This window comes from Cryptomeria japonica, chromosome 10 (assembly GCF_030272615.1).
Source record: "Cryptomeria japonica chromosome 10, Sugi_1.0, whole genome shotgun sequence".
NCBI lineage: Eukaryota > Viridiplantae > Streptophyta > Pinopsida > Cupressales > Cupressaceae > Cryptomeria > Cryptomeria japonica.
The window spans coordinates 697,210,307-697,236,540 of NC_081414.1; positions in this window are offsets into that span (position 1 = coordinate 697,210,307).

Below are 26,234 nucleotides of genomic sequence, written 5' to 3' on the forward strand. Positions count from 1 at the left end.
TAGGACTAATCTTGTCCATCTGCTAGGCTTCTATACTTTGTTATTCAAACAGGTCTTCAAGCTTCTGTGCTCGGTAATCACTATGTAGCATCCCTGTGCATACATTTGCCTGCATGCATTGTTTATCAATAGTTCCCTATTTATAAACAATTCACCAACCGCTTAATCTCCTTGATCACATTTCTCATGATCAATCATAGCCATCAGATCTTCAAACTTTGACCAGGTTCAATGTATCCTTCGATCTGAAAATGTTTTACCTTGCCTTGGAACTTGCATACATTTCTTGGAACTTGTGCTAGGGTATTGCGGTTCAATCTGAGCTGTAGATCTTCATGTCGATTTTCCTTTGCCATAGATTCATTAACAAACTTCATGCACAACATACCAATCATTTAATTAGTTCCAGCTCATCAGCTTCCTTCATTAAATAACGCATGTAACCATTTAATGTATTCTGTTACAGCTCGGTTACAACTCGGTAACAACTCAGTAAATAATAAACTTCACTCGGTAGACATTCTGCCTTCATTAACCGATAGCGATAACCTTAGGGTTTACTGACTAGGTTCCTTAGGGTTTACCGACTAGGTTCTTTGCTCGGTAACATAGTATAGTATTAACCTTACAATTTACGACATATTTATGATGTTAAAACAATCTAAACATCATGATCTCATCATTGTCTGACTCAGTAATAGTTGCCCATTGAATACCTTATTCATCCCCTTATTCATCATATTCTTTCTGTCTTTTATCGACATCTTTATACTCTTCAAATCATACTTCTCAAGATATGGCAACATCATACTGAATTAGAAAATCAATTTCTTGACATCAATGACAAAATAATAATATCAAGACAGTAAACATCCTTAATCAGTTATATCCATAATCATCAACAACTTTCTCAATATCCTTATTGAAATGCCAACAATCTCCCATTGTCTGTTATAATGCCAAATGCCAACAATACCTACCACTTTCGAGACAAGGAAAACAATGTTCTTTTTATCCTTTCCAAAGCAATGACTGGCTGAGACCTATTTGAAGATGTTGCTCCAAAAAGCATGGTGTTCTTTTTAGTCCCACAAAACAATTTGTTTGTTTAACCTAGGAAATGAAATCTTGGTCAACTTAAAATAATGCATGCTGCTTTGAGATGAAAATTGCTTCACAAAATGAAATGTCAATTGTTCTTTTTAATCTTGGAAATAAGTATTGATTGTGAATTTAAACCTTTGCAAGAAAATAAAAGATTGTTTTTGTTCTTTTTATAACCCAAAATTTGAAGTGTGAGCCTAACTTGCAAAAAGGAAAATGTGAAGTTGTTCTTTTTAACCTTGCAAATTTGATTCTTTTTACCTAAATTGAAATGTGAGATTCTTTCACCAATTTGAAACTTAATGAGATTCTTTTTATCTTGAAAAGAAAATAAGTTAATTTTAGACAACTTTGAAAAATTTAGAAAAATTAAATGCAAATCCTATTTTAACTCCTTCAATCCTGCATGAAATTGTTAGACCTGCTAGAAAACACAAGTTAGAAAAATAAAAAATCATATGGTGAGCTTCACAAGCCTAATTTTTTTGACTCTATTACAATTTTTTCTTCTTTGTCAAAGAAACACACTAAAATTCCGCACATATGCACTATAGTATGGTTCAAAAGCGCTAAATTGCAGCACCGACATGCTACTCTGATGCCCAAATGTGCTATTCTGATACTCCTATGCGCTAAGATATCAGAAAAGGTTATGTGCTAAAAAGAAGTTTAAACGCACTGAGAGATGGTTCCTATGCACTAAACGGTGTGATGAATGTGCCAAAGTTTGCCACAGATGCAGTATAGTATGTTCCAAATGCACTAACAGAGCGTTCCCGCATGCTTGCAATCCTTATCCTACACAAAAAACGATGTTATTTTTGGGGATGTGCCCCACGGTGGGTGCCAAAAATGTATACGAAAATATGTAGTGATCAAAATGAATAAATTGAGATCAAAAGACCCACATACCAATGAGACTCTTAGTGCAAGTATAAACTAATTTAAACTAGTTTAACTTCCCAAGGGGTGTCCCATTCTTCTCTATCTCACATGATCCCTAATGTCAATGTTTTGCTCTCAGATCATTGAGAAAATGAATTAGGAATGACAACTCCAAGAACAAGTGATATTGTGATCTATATGCATGAATGCATTCTAAGATCTATATGATATGTTAAAAGCTATGATGATTAAGTTAAGATGAAGATAGTGATATGATAAACATATTGCTAAATTATCCTAACATGATATACTAGCATGGATATACTATTGATATGAAAATGCTTCTAAATGCTATGATGATATTCTAACAAAGAGATGCTTAAAATGCTTAATACAATTAGACTATAATGTAGATGCATGAAACTTGGATATATGGATAATTAAGAATGAGAGCTCTATTTATAGGGAAAATAGGGTGATGTAGCTAGTTAAAACATAATCAACATAACAAAGGATAATCAGAAATTAACACAAGTTTGGATTAAATGTTCTTCATTATTATTCCCCGTAAACTCCAACCATTTTTCTATTACAATGAAAAAGTCCCTATTGTAAACAACAACCAAAATTTTTCTTTTTGGGCAGCTTTTTACAAAATCCGAAATTTGCCTTTTATGGAAAATTTTAAATCTATGCCAAAAATCATGAAATCTTCTGGAAATCTAAAAAACATTCCTATGGCACAAATTGCCAACTTTCTAACCCCATAAAGATTACGAGTCAAAATTAACTAAAAAACCAACTTTCTAAAAACCCAAAAAAGAAAGTAAAAGCCAATTTTGAGGCCTTAGATGAAGGAATCTGGCCCTGAAAATTTGAATTTTTTGAGGCCCTACCAAACTAGGTTCACTGGCAATCCAATCAAACCCTCAAAATACACATCCATGTAAAATTTTAGCCCAATCAGACAACCGAGTCAAATGTTATGACCCTGCAAAGTCCCTGCATCATAGGGCAATGGATAGTTAATATTGAGTAATCTTAACAAGGGCTAGGATTGAAAGTTAATCAATCCATGTTCACAATTCTTACCAATGAAATTGTGACAATTGTCAACAAGAAGTTTCTTGAGAGAAGATGCAAGAGGCATTAAATGCCTGAGAAGACATGAAGGTTACCCTAGGAGGTAAGGATTATCCAATGGATAAAGGTTTTATCCAAGGGGTAAACTCTTGTGCAAGGGTTAAAAGGATAACTATGGTCAAAGCCATAAGTGTTTGATGAGACACCTGGGTTAGATGAGGGTTAAGTTAGAGAGAAAGTCTCTAACCATGCAAGAAGGTTGAGTTAACCATTATTGGTTAAGAAGACTTTGGGGACAAATTTATAAGTCCTTCCAAATTTGGGGGAACTCAACAAGTTAGGTTGTTGAAGAAATAAAGCCTTTAATGCATTTAGAATACTTTCTTCCAAATTTGAGAAGTGACCTCCACAAACTTAGGGAAATGACATGATTAGAGGGATTAAAGCTAATTGATTAGGATTAGATGGGTTCTAGATGAATGTTTAGGAGGCAAGTGGGAGATGTAGGAAAATGCAAGTGGATGAGGGAAAATGATTTTAATTAAAATTCAATGTTTTATTTCAACTAAAATAGATGCAACTTGCATAAATACAAGTGGAGGATTTAATAAATAATTTAGAATTATTTATTTGCAAGGATCAATTTAATTAAATGTAAATTTAATTAAAAAGGGAGAAAGGGGAATTAATTAAATAAAGTGATTTATTTAATTAAAGGCTATAAAAGGTTTAGGTGAATTTAATTAAATAAATTGAGTAATTAATTTAATCAAATAGATGAAAATGAAGAAATTAATTAAATAAGATTTAATTAATAGGAGGAATGTGGTTAAAATAGATATTAAATATTTATCTAGGAAGGTGGTCAGATTTATATGCCTACAGTAGCTATTCAAACTTAATCATCACCTGGAAAATGTTGATTGAAACTCTTCATCACTTCCTGCAGCTTTGCAACATCTAGTGTTTCAGTATACTTTAACTTTATTACTAGGTTCTTTATAAGAGACCTAGATTTCTTATTGGCATCTTGCAGTGGGGGTAATTTTGCTTGCATAATTTCCAAATGCTTCTTTACTGACGTCATTTACTCTATGATCTGTGAAGAGAAATTTTAATACATTTTTCTTTTGAATGATTGGACCACAATTGTAGCAACCTCCCTATCTAGCCTCTCATTTGGAATAGTCCCATGCAAACTCTCAACAAACTCTTCCATATGAGACAATAAAGAATGGATAGAATCTATTTACACTATAATTTTGTTTCAAGCCTTTGTGTATTCCTTAATCACCATCTTTGTGGCCCTTATCCACTCTACAACTATATCTCTATCAACATCCTCTTCAAAAATTTCCTTTTCATGTAATATGTTTAAATCAATCTTCTTTATATTACAAAGTGTTGGGAAGTAATCTTCCCACAAAAGAATTGAATCTTGAATATTTATTTTTTCTTTTTTGCTCCCTTACAAGAGGTTATTTAATGCAATTAATTGACCTTGTAATTGGTGGGTAAGTGCACAAAGATAAGGGACCAAAAAGGGGTCTTAAGATGCCACTTTTTTTTTTTGAAATCAACAAAGTCTGAACTTCAACGAGAAATTGAAGATAGGTACACTCAAAATTTGAAGATACAAACAGAACAAAAGTTGAAGTTCTCTGAATCTACTTTCTAAACTACTAATTTGTTTTGAAAATAGAGGAGATTAAGGGTTTCAAAAAGGGGCACCACATTTCTTGGTCCCATTTTTTTAGAAAAAAATAACATAGCACGAAATGTGGTGCCCTTAAAACTTCAACCTGTTTTTAGAATTTTGCAAATTGCTCCAATGAGAAAGGAGCTAACACATTGAAGTTTATGCCAGATTTTTCAGCTAATTTTTTTACGAATATGTGAATTTTTATGAATTTCTGAAGTGGACACATCCTAAATCACAAAAATTTGAGCGTGCTCCCCACCAAAATTTGTGAAAACTAATCAAAAATCATTTTTTAAAAATTGTGTAGAATGGAGTCTAGTTTCTAAAATGTAATTTTTTTAAAAATTCGATAAACGAGTAAAAGTCTATGGCCAAAATACGTCATGTTGGTTTTTGACAAAAAATGGACACACTAACAAAATAAATTATGGATGAAGTCCTTAACATTATCAAAATTTGAAAATAATTATATGGTTGGATAACTAAGAGAGAGCTTGATGATTGTATGGTGTTTTTTTAATTGCATTGAAACACGTGCAAACCTGATGGAGAGCATAAAGAAAAAAGATTTTTTTTAATATTTGCTAGAAAACACATCTCAGGCTTGAGAAGGGCATCCAAGCCTTTAGGTTGGATGCCCAAGGAAAAGCCAAGCCTTTGGCTTGGTGTTTTCCAAGGTAACATGTTTAGTGCATGATAAAAGAAAAAAAAGAAAAAATCATTTGGTGCACGCCTTATTTGGCGTGTGTCATATTTGGTGCGCACCAAATAAGGTGCGTGCCAAATGTAATTCATGCAATTTTTTCATCCTTGAAAGAACAAAGTTTTCTCTCGCTGAATATATACATAAAATATAACATTTAATTATATTTTATGTATATATTGTCACATTTCTATTTGTCTTTTTCCTTTCTTATACTTTAAGTTATATTTTATGTATATATTGTCATGATGCTTGAGAGTGGTTCTAGATCTCTAGGAGCTATAATGTAGATTCTAGTTTTTAGAGTATTCATATAAATTTCAGACTTAGTCAAATTTCAGTAATCAACATGCTTATATCAACATTATCTCTCTCATCTCTTCCTTGCATTCTCCCTCTCTCTTCCTAACCCTTGCCCCTCTCTCTCTTAGGTCTCTCCTTCTCTACTTCCTTCCCTCTTAGGTATCTCTTTCTCTCTTTCCCAACTCCCTCACCCACTCTCTCTCTTTGGTCTATCCCTCTTTTTCCCTCTTTGACTTGATATCTCTCTTTCTCTCCCTCTCTCAAGTATCTCCATCTCTCACTCTCTACCCCTCTCTTAGGTCTCTCTCTCTCCCATTATTTCCCTCTCTCTCCCCCTCCCCTTCTCTCCCTCTCTCAAGTCTCTCTTTTTTTTTTTTTCCATCTATCTCTCTTTCTCTCTCTCCCTCCTGTTTCCTTTCTCTTTCTCTCAAGTCTCTCTCCCTCTCTCTCAAGTCTCTCTCCCTTAGCCTTTATCTCTCTATCTCTCTCTCCTATCTCAAGTGTCTCTCTCCCATTATTTCTCTCTTTCCCTCTAAATTTAAATTCCCTCTATCTGTCTCATTCCCTCTCTCCCCCTCTCTCTATTTCTGTCTCTAACTCTCTTTCCCTCTCTCTTTCTCTCCCATTCTTTCTCTTTTAAGTCTCCCTCCCTCTCACCCTCTATCTCTCTATCTCACTCTCCTCCTCTCTCAAAATGTACCTCTCTCCCATTCTCTCCCTCTCCCTCTCCCTCTCTCTCCCTCTCACCCTTCCCCCAACTTTCTCTTTTTATCTAAGTCTCTCTCTCTCTCTCTCTCTCTCTCTCTCTCTCTCTCTCTCTCTCTCTCTCTCTCTCTCTCTTTCCTTCTAACTCTATTTCCCTCTCTCCCTCCCAGTCTCTCTCTCTAACTCTCTTTCCATCTTGATTTATCTCCCATTCTTTATCTCTTGTATCTCTCCCTCTCAGCCTCTATCTCTCTATCTCACTCTCCTCCTCTCTCAGGTGTATCTCTCTACCATTCTCTCCCTCACTCCTCCCCCTCCCTCTCTCCCTTTCTCATCATCATCTCTCTTTCTCCCTCTCTCCCTCTCTTCACCTCTCTCTCTAGTCTTTTACTATCCTTGTATCCCTTCCTCTCACTCAAGATCTCTCTATCTCTCACTCTCTCTTTCTCTCTCTCTCACCATCCCTCCCTCCACCTCTTATGTATCTCTCTCTCACCATCCCTCCCTCCACCTCTTATGTATCTCTCTCTCACCATCCCTCCCTCCAACTCTTAGGTCTCTCTCTCTCTCTCTCTCTCTCTCTCTCTCTCTCTCTCTCTCTCTCTCTCTCTCTCTCTCTCTCTCTCTCTCTCTCTCTCTCTCTCTTTCCCTCTTTCCCTCTCAAGTCTCTCTCTATGTCTCTCTTTCTCTCTTTTCCTCTCTCCATCCCCTTCCCCCCCTCTCTCTCTTAGGTGTCTATGTCCCATTTGGTCCATTCTCTCCCTCCCTCCCCCTTTCTCTCTCTCAAGTCTCTCTCTCTCTCTCACACACAATCCCTCCATCCACCTCTTAGGTGTCTCTTTATCTCCCCCACTCTCTCTCTATATATATCTACCACACACACACACATTATTCCCCTCTCTCTCTATCTATTATTCCTCTCTCTGTCTCTCTCTCACACACACACACCTTCTTCCTCCCTCCCCCCTCTCTCTCGCAAGTGTCTTTGTCCTATTTTGTCCATTCTCTCCCTCCCCCTCCCTTTCTCTTTCTCTCTCAAGTATCTCCCTCTTTCCCTTTAACTCTCTTTCTCTCTCAAGTCTCTCTCTCTCTCTCTCTCTCTCTCTCTTTCCCTCTCTCCCTCCTAGTCCCTCCCTCTCTCTCTCTCTCTCCCATTCTCTCTCTCTCTCTCTCAGGTGTGTCTCTGTCTCTCCATTCTTTCTCACTCTCCTTCCCCATCCCTTTCTCTTTCTCTCTCATCTCTCTCCCTCTCTCTATCTTTCTCTCTCCCTCCATCTCTCTCTCCTATTCCATCCATTCTCTCCTTCCCCCTCCCTTTCTCTTTCTCACTCAACTCTCTCTCTCTCTCTCTCTCTCTCTCTCTCTATCCCATTCTATGTATTCTCTCCTTCCCCCTCCCTTTTTCTTTCTCTCTCAAGTCTCTCTCTTTTCCATTAACTCTCTTTTTCCCTCAAGTCTCTATCTCTTTCCATCTAATTTTACCCCCCCTCTCCCTCCCAACCCCCTTCTCCCTCTCACCCTCTCTCTATCTCTCTCTCATTGCCCCTCTCTCCCTCCCCCTCCCCCTCCTCTTTCTCTCTTAGGTGTTTGTCTCCCTCTCTCTTAGATGTCTCTCCCCACTCTCTCTCTCTCTCTCTCTCTCTCTCTCTCTCTCTCTCTCTCTCTCTCCCCTTGCCCCTCCCTTTCTTGTTTTCTCAACTATCTCTCTCTCTCTTTCCCTCTATCCCTACCACTCACGTTCTCTTTATTTGTCAATTACCTCTCCCTCTCACCCTCTATCTAGATCTCTGTCTCTCCCATTATCTCCCTCTCTTCCTCTCCCCCTCTCTCTCAGGTGTCTGTCTTTCCTATTCTCTCTATTTTTCCCTCTCCCTCCCCCATCCTCTCTCTTCCCTCTCCCTCTCCCTGTCTCCTTCCCATTCTCTCTCTCTCTCTCTCAAGTGTCTCTCTCACATTATTGCCCTCTCTCCCTCTCTCCCTTTCTCTTTCTCTCTCAATTCTCTCTCTCCCTCTAACACTCTTTCTTTCTCTCTCAAGTATCTCTCCCTCTCTTTCCCTCTCTCCCTCCCAAGCCTAACCTAAGAGAGACCTAATAGAGAGAGATAGAGACTGAGTGAGAGAGAAGAAGGGATGGAAAATGAGAAAGAGACTAGAGAGAGAGAAAAAGTGAGAGAGAGGGGGGAGGAAGGGAAGGGTTGAGAGAGAGAGATTGATGGAAAGAGAAGAAGAGACTAGAGATAGAGAGAGCCCATGCGAGAGAAAGGGAGGGAGGAAGGGAGGGGTTGAGAGAGAGATGGAGAGAGGAAGGAAGGGATATCTCCCTCTCTCTCAAGTATCTCCCTATCTTTTTTTCAACCCTTACCTTCCCCTCTCTCACTTAGGTTCTCTTCCTAGTATATCCCTCTCTTTCCATCAATCTGGGCTCCCTTCCTACCTCTATATCTCTCTCAGGTCTCTCCCTTGCTTTCCATCAACCCTCTCTCTCCCTCACCCCATCTCTCTCTCTCTCTCTCTCTCTCTCTCTTCATCAACCCCTACCTCCCTCCATCTCTCTCACTTGGGATCTCTCTTTTCCTCAACCCCTCCCTCCCTCTCTCACTTGAAATGTCTCTCTCTCCCCCTTGGATCTCTCCCTCTCTTCCCATCCCTTCCTCCCTCTCTTTCCATCGAATCCTCCCTTCCTCCCTCGATCTCTCCCAATTGATCTCTCTATCTCTCTCTGCCAGGTCTCTCCCTTAACATATTCCTTCCTCCCTCCCTCTCTCTTTCACTTAGACTCTCTCTCTCACTCTCTCTCTCTCACTTGGGATCTCTCTATCCTTGGTATTTTCCTTTCTTTCTATCGACCTCTCTCTCTCTCTCTCTCTTTATCTCCCTCTCTCTCTTTCTCTCCCTCTCTAGTATTTTCCTTTATTTCCTTCAACCATAGAGAGAGAGGTGAAGAGAGGGATGTAGGGAGAGAGTGAGAATGAGAGAGAGGGAGGAAGGTAGGGATAGAAGGAGACACTAGAGGGAGATAAATCCTAAGTGCAAGAGAGAGAGAGAGAGAGAGAGAGAGAGAGAGAGAGAGAGAGAGAGAGAGAGAGAGAGAGAGTGTAATGCCCCGCCAGGAAACCCCGAAGGGATTAAGCCAAAACACAAGAATAGAGTGCAATAATTTTTTTTTTTTTTTAAAGTTACACCACATTAAGATACAACAAGATATCAAAGATTCAGATTACATAGCGGAAGACATCAACTAACACCTAAAGAGTTTCCCAACGAGATTACTTAAATTTCGCAATTCACTTAACTCACACAATTAATCCAATAAGCTGATTATCTTAATAACGAGATAATTCTTAGTCAGGATAATTTCTTTCAGAAGATGGAAATATAAATCACAAGCAAAGATTCATCCATTAAGATCTGTTCATAATCTTCATTCAGGCTTTACATAAAAATACAAGCCATACATCTAATATTCTAACACACTAGAATTTCATCATAAACATATGAGATCTTTCAAGCATACTAAATTTCCTTAACAACAACTGAATATATATTCCATTACTCTAAGTTACATTCTTTCACATTCCAATTTATTGCATTAGAAAAGATGATTGCATACATGCATCTACGATAAAACTCATCTAAACCACTTATGCATTTGATCAAAATGGCATTCAAGAAAGGACTACATATAAGCATTTAAAGTTAATTCCATTTATCCACTTATCCATTCTAACGTAAGCTAATCATACATGATAAAGCTGATTAAAGGAAACATAAGAGAATAACATCACATAACACCATAATGATCTCGGAGTTCACCCCTAAAGGGCTACATCTCTGGGTCTGCTCAACTGAAAGACCCCTCTGATAAATAATAAAGTTAAGAATACAAGAGGTTACACCATTACAATCTGGCCACCAAGGCGAAACATAAACAGTATACAAATGACTGCATCGGTCAATTAATACATAAACGATCCCTGAAAAGAAAAGGATCCAGCTGAACATAATCAAAGCTAAAACAAAGGTCCAGGAGAGCATCCACAAAACTGAGTCATCACCACCCAAGGTCTAACATGAAACTAGGTACTCACAAGGGCAAAGACAATAGGATGACTGACAAAAGTGCTCCTAACAGGACAAAATGACAGCACACTAGCGAACGTAGGGACAAGTGTCATCACACAACCTAGTATGGTTACCATGGCAAGTCTTCATAGGTCCCGGCCCCATACACTAGGTTACCCTGGCAACCTAATCCGAGCTTCCGGCCCATCCAAGCCTCATGTGGACCCACACATCCTCTCGTGAAAACAAGGATGATGGTTTGCCATTTCAGGCCTTCCCACAGCATGTCGAGTTTGTGTTAGCACTCGTCCCATGTGTGAGGCACATTATCTTACTTAGAGATTACATCCTAATCTACTGATAGGTTATCACTTATTAGACTCACTTTCGACGGGTTACCCAGCAGCCACTTTGGGTGTGGCCCCCAATCGAAAGCCACTTTCCCGTACGACACTAGACTAAACTCAGACGAACTCAAAAACCAAGGAATAGACATGGTCAGACGAACGGAGTTCAAGAAGAAGGAATCCCCCATATGAGCAAACACGAATCATCATTCGACACCCACACAAAGGATATGACCAAATACGACACTACCACAAAACAACAGTCAACTCAGAACCGAGGACTGAAACAGGTACCCCAAGTCAATCCATACGATAGGGACCTATCAAACAAAGCATGACTTGCCATTACATAAGCAAAAGTGAATACAGAAATTAAACTCGCATAGGCAATATTCAACAGATACAATCTTTTCGAATTGGTCTAAACATTAAAAGTTGATCAAGTTTTCTACAAGATCTATATCAGTTTACAGTTATCTACCTCATCTAGGAATAGGTTGTTCTTGGTTTTCTAACTCTCTAAGGTTCAAAGCATCAAACAGACATATTAAGCCATAATGAGTTCTTAAACCAAGTTCATATTAATAAAACTCAGACAACCATTAATCAATTAAATAAGATATTTAAACTCCAATAAAAACATCATTGATACCCTCTTGAAATAAAGTCACTCAATCTCACTCCTTCGAATAAGTATATAGTTTTAAAAAAATGAAATATATCCTTAGAAGGGAACTAAAACAAAATAAGAGAACATTTTCCGAATTAACTTAATATTTTACTCCCACAAAAACCTATTAACATAGGGGTTAATTTCAAAGAATTAACAACCAATAAACATCTGGTTTTATCCTTCCTTTCAATCTGCAAATGCCTACATGAATCCTTGCAATTACATCAAAATGCAATTTAATCAATTAACATATATATTAATTACTCATTAATTTAATTATATACATTAATTAATAATTTAATGAATAACATTTAACATTAAAACATTATCATTAAATTAAATTAAGTTGTCTTATTAATTAATATTAAAATATTATAATATATGCATTTTTTTTTTTGAATAACAAAAAAATACATAAAAAAAACCACATTTTAAATACTAACCAAAAAAACATATTTTATGAGGCGGGGGGCGGCGAAGGCTGGGAGCCTAAACCCTAGCTGCAGGAGATACCTGCGCGGCGGCGCCATTGTGGTGCCCGCAGGTCCCACAGTGCCCTGCGGCCACCGCGGCCCCTGCGGCCATCACAGTGAGCCCGTGGCCACTGTGAGCAGAGTAAGCGAAGGGGAGGGGAGGAGGAGGCAGGTGGAGCTCCGCTCCCCGCCCTCCATACCCCAAACCAACATTTTATTTGCTAAAACAAAAATGATTTACATAAATTTTTTTTGAATTAAACAATTAACATTGCCCCCCATTTTTTTTTTTTAAAACCAAAACTTGATTTACCCAAAAACTCGATTTTCCAAAAGAAAACAAAATAGAGAAAAGGGTTTTTATAAATTTCATTCCAAACAGCAAAACCTCCATTTGAACAGTCTCAGAATGAGACTTAAAATATTATTTCCAGAATGATAAGATTTTCTTTTTTTTTTTTTTTTTTTAAACACAATGAATCAGCTATTTTGCAAGAACACCAGGCATGCATAGTTTTTAAACCCACAAATCCAAAATTAAATCTCAAATCAATTTAAGAAGATTGGATTTTTAGCAACAAGCATTTTCATTCAACAACAGACTATTTCCATGGCATCAAGGAAGAACAGTTAAGGTAATTCCTACCTTCATACGCATTCCTAGTAGAGCTGAAGGAGAGCCCACCTACCAGATCCAGAAGAACTCCTTCTTCCCAAAACCCCCAAATTTCCTCCAAAAAACTTTTTTTAACAAGCATTTTCCAAAAACATCCATGCTCCAAAATTTCCCAAAAATATTAGGTTATAAGGAAGAGTTGACCAAAACTCCATTTTTGGAATTAAAATTTTTATTTAAAAATAATTCTCAAAATTAATTCTTTTATAACTATATCAACAATTAAATTGTTTTTCAATTCCAAATTGATTTCCTCATTTAATTCAATTTAGCCTTTCTAATCTCAAAAGCCAACAGAATACAATTAAATCTATTGCAATTAAATACAAAACTTTCTTTTTCGACAACATATACAAAATGCATTTAATATTCAAAATCAGCTATTTAATTGAACTTACTCCCAATTTAAAATGAGCAATCCAATATCAACGAAAATCGCATAACGAAATCCTGATTAATCTAGTCCATTAATCTTCAATGCACAAACACATAAATAATCAAAATAATTACTAAGGACTAATTAATCAATTTAACCATACACACCAAGCATGCAAACCGAGAAGGTCAACCAAACAGACGACTCGCAAACCCGAACAAAAAGGGATTACCGACGACGACTGACGATGCTCACCTGAGCACGACTAGGGTCAACTAGGGTCTTACGACCACCTAACCCAACTCTACGGATTAAAGAGGTACACTCAAACCTGCAATTCCAGGTGAAGACGAACCTCGCACTCATGCGGCATTGTGCCTGAAATCTCCTGCAACCAAGAGTCATACATGCATACATATATAAAATTTAATGAAAGCGTTAGCCCGATATTAATACCACGAAATAGGAACACTAAACAACTTGCATACAACTAGTGTGAAAACCACATCAACAGCTATGCATTAAATCAAACATCTGACTATAATCATTATATTAAAATAAACTAACCAAGATTAAACCAAGATTAGAAACTGATTAGGGTAGGGGTACTACATTCTTCCCCCCTAGGTTCCGACTTACTCGTGGAAGTCGTAAGGCTAGATGGACAACATGTCGTACGCATCAGCCCTGAAACTCATTCAACAAAGATCAAATTGCACATAGAAATCTTTCCATAAATAAATGAAATATTACTGCTAAATCCTTTACAAACGCCATTATCCATTGGCAAGATATATCTAAAACCATACATTCCTTAAAATATTCTAGGAATTATCAATAATCATAGCAAGGAAGCAAGAATTTTCTCCCTTTCATTACACCAAATTAAAGCATTACAAGGAGGTAAACAACAATTACCATAATCATCTATCAAACATGACAAGAAAACATGCCATCAAGATCAATTCTTTTACCAATACATCTTTTTCATAAACTTTATAACCTAGAACTAGTTTAAAATATCAATTTCTACAACCAAATTAACTTTCATGAAATAAGAGCAACATGAATAACTCAATTGTTTACACTTGCCAGGCATAAGAAAACCTTTCCAAAGACTATGTCCCATAACATAGTGACAAGTTAACCCAATTTACTCCACGTTACAAATAATAACTGTAGTCACACAAATCTGTCCATTTTAATTAAATGAATATTTCGTATTTATTTGATTAAAAATCCAGTAGTCATCAGTTAATTAAATTAATATTTAATTAATTCATCTCCAAACATTCTTCTATTAATTAAATAAATTATTCAATTTATTTTAATTAATTCATTAAATCAAATTCCATTCAATTAAATAAATAAAATCAATTTATTTAATTATATCCCCCTATTCCTCTTTTAAATAAATTAAATAAAACATTTATTTAAATCATTATCCCCACCCCACTTGCATTTTCCTACAAATGCAACTTGCACACATTTTGAAATAAATGAATTTTTATTTTAAATAAAATCCTATTTTCCCTCACCCACCAAATCCACTTGCAAAATCTAATCCCCTTCTAGATTCTTCTAAACCCCTTCCTAATTAGCCTAATCCATCCCCTAAATATTGTCACATTCCTAAGCAAAAGGAAGTCACTTCTCAAAATCCTCAAAGTCTTGGATAACCATTAAAAGCTTCAAGTCTTCAACCACTTAAATCCTCAAAGTCTTTGATAGCCATTAAAGGCTTCCAACTTTCAACCACTTAATCCCCAAAGTCTTCAATAACCATTAATGGTTAACTCAAACCTTCCCACATGGTTAAAACATTTGTTTTGACTCAACCTCTACCCAACCCAAGGGTCTCATCAAGCCTTTAAAGCTTTGACCATGATTATCTCTTAATCATTTGCACAAAGGTTTATCCTTGCATTAACTCCTAATCCAGTGGGTAATCTTAATTTAGACTTGACCCTTAGCCTTTAGATAACCATGAAGTCTTCTCAGACATTCAATGCCTCCAACCCCTTCTCTCAACCCAACCCTATGTTGACACTTGTCACCATTTCATTGGTGCAAATTGTGCACATGGATCCCCAACTTTCAAGCTTGACCCTTGATTAAACCCTTCAATCCTGACCATCCATTGCTCCATTTTTCCTATAAATAGAGCCCATTCCTTCATAATCCAGATCCTGAAAACTTGCATGCATCTAAGCTATAGACATTTTAGAGAGCATTTAGCATAAGCAATCTAACATCTTATCATTTTGGTAAAATCAATCATTTTAGCATCAATAGCATAGTATTTAGCTTTTCATTTCATATTTGAAGCTTAATATTAAATCTCAATCCTCCATAAGCATCCATAGTGCAAAAAGCTGCTGAGAGCTACACTATTTTGGAACTTGGAGAGGAGAGGAACAAGGGAGAAGAAGCTAAGGCCATGCTAAGAGGTAATTGGAGATGCCTCATAATCTTTGTTTTGTTTATTAGATACATTAGCATGCTTTTTAGTGTCTCTCTTGGTATGCCTTTTTAGATTAGTTTTTGATTGACTAACACTAACGGTTTTTTTTGTGTCTTTGGTGTTGTTTATCAGTTGCTAACCTTGTGCCATTTTGCAGGGCATCATTTGGTGAACCCGACATGAATCGAACACGCAACCTTCTGATCTTTTCTTTTTGTTAACTAATATGTTTGATTGTTGAAAGTGCCACACAGGTCACGCTTCGACGCTATTGAACACGTTTCAGCGCTACCGACAATTTTTCTTTTAGCGCTATTGTTTTTACAATAGCGCTATTGTAAAAGTTTCGGCGCTGTTGAAATCTTTTTAGCGCTTTTGTTGTTATTCTAGCGCTATTGGAAACATTCTAGCGCTTCTGCCTTTCTGTAACTTCTGTTCTTTCAGCTCTACTGTTTAAATTAGCGCTTCTGTTCAACGCAGACTAGCGCTATTGCAACAAAGTGTTGTCCAAGTTGCCTTGTAACCGAAAAATTGAGTATCTTAGGCTTGTGGAAGCCCCCCTTGAACACCGATTTTTACTAATTTGTTTTTGTTGATACAGGTTAACAACTCACCATAAAAATCACAAATTTGTCATTTAGTGCTTAAAAAGAACTTAAAACTACAAAACAAAAAAAAGTTTCATTGTTTTCTAGTTAGGACTCATCTTTATTTTTTGTGTTTAAAATCAACCAAACAAAGTTCTTTTCTTGCATCAAATCTAAAAATCACAAGCCACACTTCAAATTTTGGTGCAGTTAAAAACCTACAAACCACTTGTTTTTGCAAAAAATGATTTTTTTTTTTTTTTTTTACTTCAAAGCAAACGTGTTTTCCATTAAGTTGACCAGGATTTTCGAATTCTAGATTACAAAACACATTTCTTTTGAAGTTAAAAAAGAACACCATGGCTGTTGGAGCAACATCTCCAAATAGTTAGATCACATTTGCAATGATGGATTAAAAAGAACAAGTGAATTTGGTGTTTGGCATGCTTGTGCACAAAAGTCGGTCAAGTAGTCCTACTTCTAACACACACTATCCTCTCCCTTGGCTCTCATGGTCTTAGGTGCAAGAGAAAAGTGTTAGTAACACTCACATTTTATCTTTTTAAGAGAGGCCTGCCAAGGGATCGATACTCTTGGGAACGACCTCGAGCGGTAAATCCTTCGAGCCGCTATAGAAATCAGGCGAGAGCGAAAGCTGTAGCCTTGGGTATAGCTGTTCCTACAGTGTAACTGGCCGAAAGGACAAATGGGCCCCACCACCAGTTACAAGGCTCTTAAGTGAGTCACTGTAGAATGAACTTATGTCCAAAAACATCGAACATGACTAAACACCTTTAAGTAGTAGCCCACCTGTTCTATTGATTGAGGATATTTGAGATAGAATTTAGTGCAAGAGCATAGATGGTTTTGCTCCCAAGATACTCACCATACATATTTCCTTGAGTAGAAACATAGCTTTTTGAAAAGTCACTTGTGGCTTGATAAAAGTGGTGACTCCCCCATCATAGGGATCATCTATTTGTTATGCTCGTGCAAGACTTAGTATATCACATCCTTACCTGCCAAGGCGGGATTCATAAGGTATGTAGTACCAAAGTCAAAGAAATATCAAGATGTGGGCTAAATTTATCACAACTAGCCATTTGACCTTAGGGATAAAAAGTGTTTGAAGTGTGTTCGTTTTAAAGACCAAGTGCACATTGAGCCGACTTCAGGCTTTGGAAATACACCTTAAAATAAATCTAAAGGAAGGGTCAAAAACAAGTCCAAGGATTGGGTTGATCTAGACCCATACTCATTTGTGCCTTTTAGGCAACATTCTTGTGTTTGTGTGCTTGCTTTGTTTTCTTGTCAAAAAAAAAAAAAAAAAAAAGTATTCATCCAACCAAACATCTGTCAAAACAACCAAAAATGTCAAAAACAAAGTGCAAACAACACAGAGTCACAACTTTTATGACCATTCTTCACATCTTGCGAAAGAAGAAGTGTCATCAGAATATCAACTTGAAAAGAAGACCATTGAGCTCAAAGGCTTTGATCAAAAGGAGGAAATTCTTCTATATAAATCGACAAATCTTTGTCTCCCATAGAGTCTTTCTACATCACATGCGTCTATACCTTCAAGGTAAAACAAACGAGTTCGATTCAGAATCATTGCATAGCAGAGCTTTTATGCAATATAGAGCTCTGAGTTATCACAAAAATCAACGAGGAAAGATTAATCCCCACTTCTTCCCAAACATCTGCATCACCTACAACACAGCTCGAGAAGTGCCACCAATGCCTGAAAGGGAAGAAGAAGAGTTTGTCCCATTTGTGACACAAAGTTTTTATTGAAAGTTGAAAAACAAAACATCCAGCATCTTATTCATACATCATCACTTCATCATCAATCCATCCCAAAAACTCTCAAAACATTAAGAGGTTCTTGTCCCAAGATTCCTTTTTAGATATTGCTTGAAATCAAACACATCACATCACTTTTTAGATTGTTTCTACATCTAGGATAAGCTCATTCTAAGAGACACATCTACGTAGGTTAAAACTAGTTCATGAGTGAATCCTCTCATTGCTAGGTAGTCAGAATCTGTAACACATCCCAGATTTCTCTACACCTTATCACATCCAAACTTATCAAACAAGCAAGCAATTCAAAGAAGGAATTTCGGTTACATCTACCTTAAAGTGCTAGAGATCCCCATACAACACAAATCACCAACCATCAATCTTTCATTTCATCACCAACTCATCATCATCTTCAATCAACTTCAACAAAAGCTTGCAAGCAAAATGGCTCAAACCCGATCACAGTCGAGACAACGCGAAATAGAAAGAGAAGAAGAAGAAGAGGAAAATCTCAATGACTTTCAAGAAGCACTTGGAGGAAATGCAGATGACGAAAACCCAGGTACTCCTACTCCTACAACAATAGAAAAGGCTCAGCATAACCCTCTCTTTAACAGACTATTTGACGAAATACTCAGGAGCAATGCGGATGCTCACTTCTTAAGACTCGCTCAAGAAGGAGAAAAACTCCCCTCAGACTTTGATCTTGCCCAATTAAGACAAGCATCAGAAAGACAAATTCGCCATGAAGAGGAAAGGCGTAGAGATCCCATCAGATATAACATCCCTCGAGGTAACCCACCACCTCCTCCTCCAAATGAAATGGAGATGTTGCGGCAACAAGTCGAGAATCTCGCCCAACAACTTCATAATGGTGTTAAGACCAATCAATTTTCACTCAATGACATCTGTCCCTATCCTTTTGACAGGAATCTTTACATGCCACCCTTTCCAAGAGGATTCGAAACACCCAAATTTGAAAAATATAGAGGAAAGGGGGATCCCCGTGATCATGTCTGAGAATTTCATTCCGCTTGTCTTGAAGTAGCATATGAAGACACCTACCTAATGCGCCTTTTTCCCCAAATCTTGGGAGGAACAACCACATCATGGTTTTCCCGACTACCAGGTGGCATTAGAACATTTGAGGAACTCATCCAGAAGTTCCTATCTCATTACTCTTATAACATTGAACGCGACATCACCATGGCTGATCTATGCAATACCAAACAAAAACCAGGTGAATTATTCTTAGTATTCCTGCAACGATGGTGCCAAATGTCTAGCAGACATTCTCTTTAGTTACCTGAACGAGAACTAGTGGAAATTTTCATTTCCAACTTAAACGAAGAAATGGAATTTCACTTGGATATCAAAGACACAGACTCTTTTAACGATATAATCACCAAGGGTTTAAAATGTGAAAGGGCACTCATCAAGAAAGGACTCATCAAAATCTTTAATGAACCAAAAGATGGTCCTCGCCCGCGCTTCAATAGTGATAAACCAAACTTCTGGAACAAGAATAAGAATATCGTCAATGATGGGGTTGTGGATGCTCGAACTATCCAAAATGCACAACCTGTGGTTTGGTTTGCAGGACAAAATCCTCCACCTTAGAATAACACAAATGTTCCTTCCAATCAAGGTCGCATCACGTCTCACGATGAACCAAGACCTCGTCAGCAAAAACAAAAACGAACATACACTCCCTTAGGGGAACCCATTGAAACAGTGTTGCGACAACTCCTCTCTCAAAATTTGGTCACTCTACCTAAGCTATCAAACTATGAGCCTCAGGTCAAACCGGCATGGTGGAGAGATACTGAACACTATGAGTTCCATCAAGGAAGAGGACACAAGACAAGTAATTGTCACCGCTTGAAAGACCTCATTCAGGATCTTATTGATCGAGGAGAAATTGAAATTGAAGGACATGACCCGAAAACAACCAATAATGATCATCTAATGTTCAAAAATCCACTTCCATCACAAGATCAAAGGGGTCCTTCCACTTCTAGGTGAGGCACTGATACCACTGATTATACACAGGCTACGTATAATTACACTGTAAATCATCTGTATGATGCCAATGAACAAGTTGCAACTATAACCTTCAAAAATCCCACCTCAAATTGCAATGTTGTTACACGTCGTGGCAAGGTGACCATAAAGGCAGCTCCACAAGGCACCACCTCCATCCCAAAGCAGTACAATCTTGTGGAACAATTAGACAAAACCCCTGCACTTATATCCATTTTGGAGCTTTTGCGTCTGTCACCCTCTCATAAAACAATCTTGGATCAAGCACTCCAAGAGGCGTCAGTCCCTGCAAACCTGAACACAGACCAATTTCAAGCCATGGTTGGAAATCTAAAGTCATCCCCTTGTCTCACTTTTTCCAAAAGTGACAACTCTTCTTTCCAACAACCTCATAATGCCTCGCTGTACATTGAAGGCTTTATCAACCAACACAGGATCAAGCGAGTCTTGATTGATAATGGAGCAAGCCTAAACATTTGCACACTACAGTTGGTCACAGCATTGGGATATGCAATAGGATCAGTGGATCCTCGCAAGAAGATCACAATCAAAGCCTATGATGATGCAGAGCGTTCATCCAAAGGAGCTGTGGTACTACCAATCCGAGTGGGGCCCGTGGTAAAGCACATCATTTGTCAGGTTCTGGACCTTCCTCTGCCATATAATCTATTGTTAGGAAGACCTTGGATACATGCCATGCAAGCCGTTCCATCTACCTACCATCAATGTATCAAGTTCCCACATAATGGTGCAGAGATCACAATCCTGGGCGATGCAAATCCTTTTGCGTATTGCCATAATATCAACCATCAACCAGAGATTACTGTTCCTAATAATAGGGAAGCCATTTCCTCCACATCATATATAAGCCCAATCTCTCTTGCCAGTTCGAACACCACTATACCGACGCAAGAAAAGCTTAAAATGAAAGTAGCAGAGGAAGGTCCTGGAGAATACAACTTGAGTCAACTCTTTTGTGTGGGACAAATGCCCACTTCTCCTAGAACTCATGGTAAACCACAGCAGGTACTCCAGCAACCACTAAACATACTAGCATGTGCTTTGACACCTTTCGTTCTTGGAAAGAGTCAAGAGGAAGAAACACAAGATGAGGACCTGGCGGAATGGATCTATAAGGATCCCATCACCACTGACAAACTGCAAGTTACACTTCCTACGGAACAATATGGCAAAGGTCTCCTCATTATGCAAAGAATGGGATATGATGGTCAGAGTACTTTGGGCTACTGCAAACAAGGACGACATGAACCTCTGCTGCCAGAATTCAAGCCCAAAGGAAATACAGGCCTCGGCTTTGAAAAAGAAATCCTTCCTAAACTCAGATTCAAAGGAAAACCCAGCAAACCATTTTGCCCACCTACTGCAAAGAGGACACCTTTCATAATGAAAGCACCATCAAGCACTATTCCCACTACCCCATCGAGGCTCACAAACCCACCGCAACCATCTACAATACCATTTATTCCATCAAACGAACCAGTAATCCCATCAGCAACACCATTTGCAGCAACAATTGTATCAAAACCCGCAGCAGCATCTATGGCACCAGTCGTTCCAACAGAAACCACTAAGTCAACACTGCCGATACTTCCAGTGACAAATCCTTTAATCCCCATCACAGTTCCTGTAGCACCGATCACTACAAAGGTACATAAACCAATCACGCCTGCAGTATTCAACTCCAGCGACATCCCAGTATGGTATAGCAATCAGATGCTGGAAAGTGATTCAAAGACTGACTCGCATGAGTGGGAATTTGATTCTGTACAGCTTAATACTTCAGATGAGGAAGACACATCACCACCTCCGCCACACAAAGACATACCTATTTACGGAGAAGCACAGATACAGACCACTTGGGTTCCTGAGCTGGAAACATCTTCCACAGACCCTACGTCTCATTCTACGCCTGATTCTGATAGGGAAAGTACTATCAACGACCTTCACCACACTGTCTTAACCCTCACTGATACATCTAACGCACTTAACCTAGTCGATGAAGTAATGCCCATTATCCACCCTGAACTCATCGAATGGAACCAATCAAATCCCCCATGTCTTGACCTCTTCCAGAACGATGAGGCTATCATTGACTTTTTGGAATTAAGGGATAACCTACCAAGCAGGGATCACAAAGTTGGATTCGCAATTGAACTTAATAGCGCAGCATACTGCGGGGCGGATGCCAAACCTTTCAGCTGCAAAAATATAACAATAAAACATGGATCTTCCAGTGAAAACCACACTGTGGCACTATTTGATCCGACAAAATTAAAAAGAAAGAGCGTACCCAACGGTGAAAACCTCTCTGAGGCGCCTGAGGATGAAGGGTTTGACATTCTCCCTGCTAGTACACAACAGGAACGATCCACGATTCTTATCGAGGAAACCAATGAATACAATGTGGGGACTCTTGAAAATCCTCATATTATACATCTGGCATCTCTTCTCACTCCAGAGGAATAGCCTAAATTTATAGAGTTCTTCCAGAAGCGTCAGATCAACTTTGCATGGTCATATGCAGACATGCCTGGGATTGATCCTGATTTAGTCATGCATCACCTTACAGTAGCAGAAGGAGCCAAACCTGTCAAGCAGAAGCTTCGTAAGATGCATCCCCAGATTGCAGTACTAGTCAAAACAGAACTCAAGAAACTCCTAGATGTTGGTTTCATTAGACCAATTGATTATGCAGAATGGATCTCCAATATTGTGCCAGTTGGAAAACCAAAAGGGAGCATCCGCATTTGTACTGACTTCAGAGATCTGAATAAGGCATGTCCTAAGGATGACTTCCCCCTACCAAATATCGACATCATAGTGGATCTGACAGCAGGACATGCCATGCTTTCACTCATGGATGGCTTTTCAGGATACAATCAAATAAAGATCGCACCAAAGGACCAACATAAGACAACCTTCACATGTCCATGGGGCACATATTGCTGGAATGTAATGCCCTTCGGTCTAAAGAATGCAGGAGCGACCTATCAAAGAGCAATGACCACCATCTTCCATGACATGATGCATACTATGATGGAAGCTTATGTGGATGACTTACTAGCAAAATCACTCACTAGAGAAGGTCATTTGGACATATTAGAGAGAATCTTTGATAGACTGGAACAATATCATGTTCGACTCAACCCAAAGAAATGTGTCTTTGGAGTAACCTCCGGGAAGCTTCTAGGATACATTGTCTCAAGCAAAGGTATTGAGGTCAACCCAGCAAAGGTAAAAGCAATCATGGACATGCCACCTCCAAAGAATATCAGTCAGCTAAGGACACTACAAGGACGGCTTCAATCCATCCGAAGATTCATTGCACAACTGGCTGATAAGTGTCACCCATTCACACATCTACTACATAAGAACATCCGCTTTCAGTGGGATGCCCGATGCCAACAAGCATTTCAGATGCTTAAAATCTATCTCATGAATCCACCATTACTAATGCCACCAAATCCAAGTAGACTGTTGTTACTCTATATCTCAGCAACAAGTACAACATTGGGTGTACTACTGGCACAACATAATGCAGAAGGCAAAGAATCTGCTATATACTACATCTCTCGCACACTGGTTGGCAATGAACTTAATTACACACCTATTGAGCGAGCTTGCCTAGCAGTAATCTTAGCAGCCACTAAACTGAGGCACTATCTGTTAACACACAAGGTACAACTCATTGCAAATATTGATCCACTCAAGTATTTACTCAGCAAAGCAGCATTGACAAGCCGCTTGGCCAAATGGGTGATGATTCTAAGTGAATTTGACATTGAGTATGTAGACCGTAAAGCCATCAAAGGTCAAGTTATTGCAGATCAGTTGGCCGATGCACCACTCACAGGCGATCATCCTCTTATTTCCAATTTTCCAGATGAAGAGATATTCATGATCACAACAGCACAACCATGGAAACTATATTTTGATGGGTCATACACTAGGCACGGCTCGGGGGCAGACATTCTGTTTATCACACCTCAAGGTGATAGCATCCCGAAGTCTTACAGGCTCACATTTCCATGCACAAACAACATAGCAGAGTATGAGGCCTTGATCACAGGACTTAGGTTAGCCATACAATGGAAATTACAAGAACTGCAAGTATATGGCGATTCCCAACTAGTCATTCGACAAGCAACAGATGAATATCAGACCAAGGATGATAAACTCATGCCATATAAGCAAATGGTGGACACTTTAAAGACATCATTTACTACTATCACTTTTGAGCAGATACCAAGAGATCAGAATCGAGCTACTGACGCTATGGCTACCATCGCATCTCTCCTAGATCTTCCACAAAATTCAACACGCTACGAGTTCTTGGTAGAACAGCTTTGGATCCCCGCTTATGATATCCTCGAATCCGAAATGATATGTCGCCTTGTTGGTTCTGAATCCCCATGGTATGTTGAGTTCTACACCTATCTCCGCGATCACACCCTTCCTCCCAACCAATCAAATAACCAACGAAAAACCTTCATTCGCCAAATTGCTCGATATACCAGTATTGCCGAAACCCTATACCGACGTGGTCTTGATGGTACTCTCCTTCGATGTCTGGAACAAGGTGAGATAACAAAGGCTTTGGAAGAGGTACATGAAGGAATTTGTGGGACTCACTCAAGTGGTCCGTCACTAGCCAAGAAACTCCTGCGAGCTGGATATTATTGGCCATCTATGGAAAAGGATTCCTACTACTTTGTTAGAAAATGCAAGAAGTGCCAAGTTCATGGCGACCTGATACATGCACCAGCCCAGGAACTGCAACCAATCACGACACCATGGCCTTTCTCTCAATGGGGCCTTGACCTTGTGGGTAAGATTCATCCATCTTCATCCAATGGCCATAAATTCATTATTACCGCCACCGAATATTTCACAAAGTGGATCGAAGCTGTTCCACTTACCCAAGTCACCAACAAGCAGATCGCCTCATTCATCCTCAACTACATCATCTGCCGGTATGGTGTACCCATGTCCATTGTCACAGATAACGGTCTCCCTTTCAAAAATCAGGATGTCCGTGAACTTTGTGAAAAATTTCATATCCAACACCGCTTTTCCACTCCCTATTACCCACAAGGCAATGGTCAGGCCGAAGCATCCAATAAAAACATATTAAGGATCCTCAAGAAAATAGTCAATGATGTCGGTCGTGATTGGCATGTTCAATTGAATCCAACGCTATGGGCATATCGAACTAGCATTCGAACCCCTACAGGTGCAACTCCTTATTCATTGGTCTATGGTGCAGAAGCTATCTTGCCTATTGAGGTCGAGATACCATCATTACGGGTTTCCTTGCATAACCTCATCGATGATGAAGCTTACAGAGTCTCACATCTTCAAGACTTAGAGTTACTTGATGAGAAACGACAAGCTGCATACAATAACCTCAAAGCCTATCAGCAGTGCATGAGTAGAAGCTACAATCACTGAGTTAGATCTCGTACATTTGAGGTAGGTGATCTTGTTCTACGAGAGAATCCTCACAACCAACCAAACCGAGAACATCAGGGCAAGTTTGAATCAAACTGGCTGGGCCCATATGTTGTCACTGCTGTGTTCGGGTCCGAGGCATATCAGTTGGCTACATCAGAAGGAGAACCGCTTGCAGATCCAATCAACAGCATGCACCTCAAACGGTTTTATACCTAAGGTGTATAGAGCATCAGGCTCCCCTACATACCAGAAAATACCAAAAACATTCAGAAAAATGTCCTGAAGAAAATACAAAAACATTCAAAAAAAGTAAAGAAAAATCATGCATCCAAACGGTGAACAACCACTCCGGTGGCACCTTGGGTAAGTACGGTGGTAAAAACCTGGCAAACGGGCGCCACTCGTAAAGGCTATGGCTCCATTGTCTTTCAAACTTGTTGCGATCACATCTACTTCATACATACATCCATCCATCCGAAAAACCATGGCTTGTTATTTCTCTGCAATTATGATAAATACTTCATGCATCTTGCGTCCCGCTTCTTCATAAGTCATGTCTAAAACTGGGGGCAATGCCTTTAAACTATTGATGGAAGTGGATTCTACATTGTCTTATGATTCATTCAGTTCTTCATTCAAGCAATCATCAAAATACCAAAAACATTCAAAAATATCTCAACAAAATCCAAAAACATTCAAAAATGTCTCAACAAAATCCAAAAACATTAGAAAACATCAAGAATCACACAAGAACATGGCAACACCTT